A 1489-nucleotide genomic window follows, 5' to 3' on the forward strand; every position below is an offset into this window, starting at 1 on the left:
AAGATAGCAACTATCTTCAAAGGAAAGATATCTGTAATTTGCTGTTAGAATGGCAATGTATTCTTTTAGGAACTTGCTGTGTAGAAATACATATATATTCATATATAAAGTCAACTCTTTGGCCAGGTGAGGTGGCTCACACCTGTAATCCTAGCACTTTGGGAGGCCCAGGCAGGCGGATCATTTGAGCTCACGAGTTCGAGACCAGCCTGGGCAACATGGTGAAACCCCGTCTCTACCAAAAATAGCTGGGGGTGGTGGCGTGCGCCTGTAGTCCCAGTTACTTGGGAGACTGCCGTTGGAGGATCGTTTGAGCCCGGGAGGCCCAGGATGCAGTGAGATGAGATTGCACCACTGCACTCTAGCCTGGGTGGCAGAGTGAGACCCTGTGTAAAAAAAAGAGTATAGTCAACCCCATTATTCATGGATTCTGCATTTGTGAATTCACATGCTTTCTAAAATTTATTTGTAACCCCAGGACCAATGCTTCTGGTTCCATGGCCATTTGCAGATGTGCTGAGGGGAACTTGAGCTGCCTGCCCATAAGGCAGAGCCAGGCAGTGCTCTGCATTCTTGCTTCAGCCCTCACACTGTGAGCACATGTCATTTTGGTAGTTTATTTTTTGGCATATTTTTTGCATGTTTGCACTTTTTGTTTTGGTGATTTCTCTGTTTAAAATGGCTCCCAAGCATAGTGCTGGACTGCTGTTCAGCATTCCTAAGCCCAAGAAGGCTGGGATGTGTCCTACAGAGAAAACACATGTGGTAGATAAGCTTCCCTCAGGCATGAGTTACAGTGCTGGTGGCGGTGAGTTCAATGTTAATGAATCAACAATATACAGTCATGCACCACATAATGACGTTTTGGTCAATGACAGACTGCATATATTATGATGGTCCCATAAGATTATAATAGAGCTGAAAATTCTTATCACCTAGTACTTAGTGCATGCCTTAAATCATTATTTTAGAGTATATTCTTTCTATTTGAAAAGTTGACTGTAAATCAGCCTCAGGCAGGTCCTTGGGGAGGTATCCAGAAGAAGGCATTGTTATCATAGAGATGACAGCTCCAAGCCTGTTGTTGCCCCTGAGGACAAGATGTGAAGGTGGAAGGCAGTGATAGTGATGATCCTGATCTTCGTAGGCCTAGGCTAATGTGTGTGTTTGTGTCTTAGTTTTCAACAAAAAAATTAAAACAAAAAAAACCTTTAAAAATTCAAAATAAAAAAGCTTGTAGAATAAGCATGTAAAGAGGAAAATACTTCTGTACAGCTGTATAATATATTTGTGTTTTACGCTATTACGAAAAGTCAAAACTTAAAAACATAAACTAAAAAGTTACGGTAAACTAACTTTATTATTGAAGAAAAATATTTTATAAATTTAGTGTAGTCTAAGTGTGCAATGTTTATAAAGTCTATAGTAGTGCACAGTAATGTCTTAGGCCTTCACATTCACTCCCCACCCACTCATTCAGTCACCCAGA

The sequence above is a fragment of the Pan paniscus genome, chromosome 7 (assembly GCF_029289425.2).
Source record: "Pan paniscus chromosome 7, NHGRI_mPanPan1-v2.0_pri, whole genome shotgun sequence".
In the NCBI taxonomy this organism is placed as follows: Eukaryota; Metazoa; Chordata; class Mammalia; order Primates; family Hominidae; genus Pan; species Pan paniscus.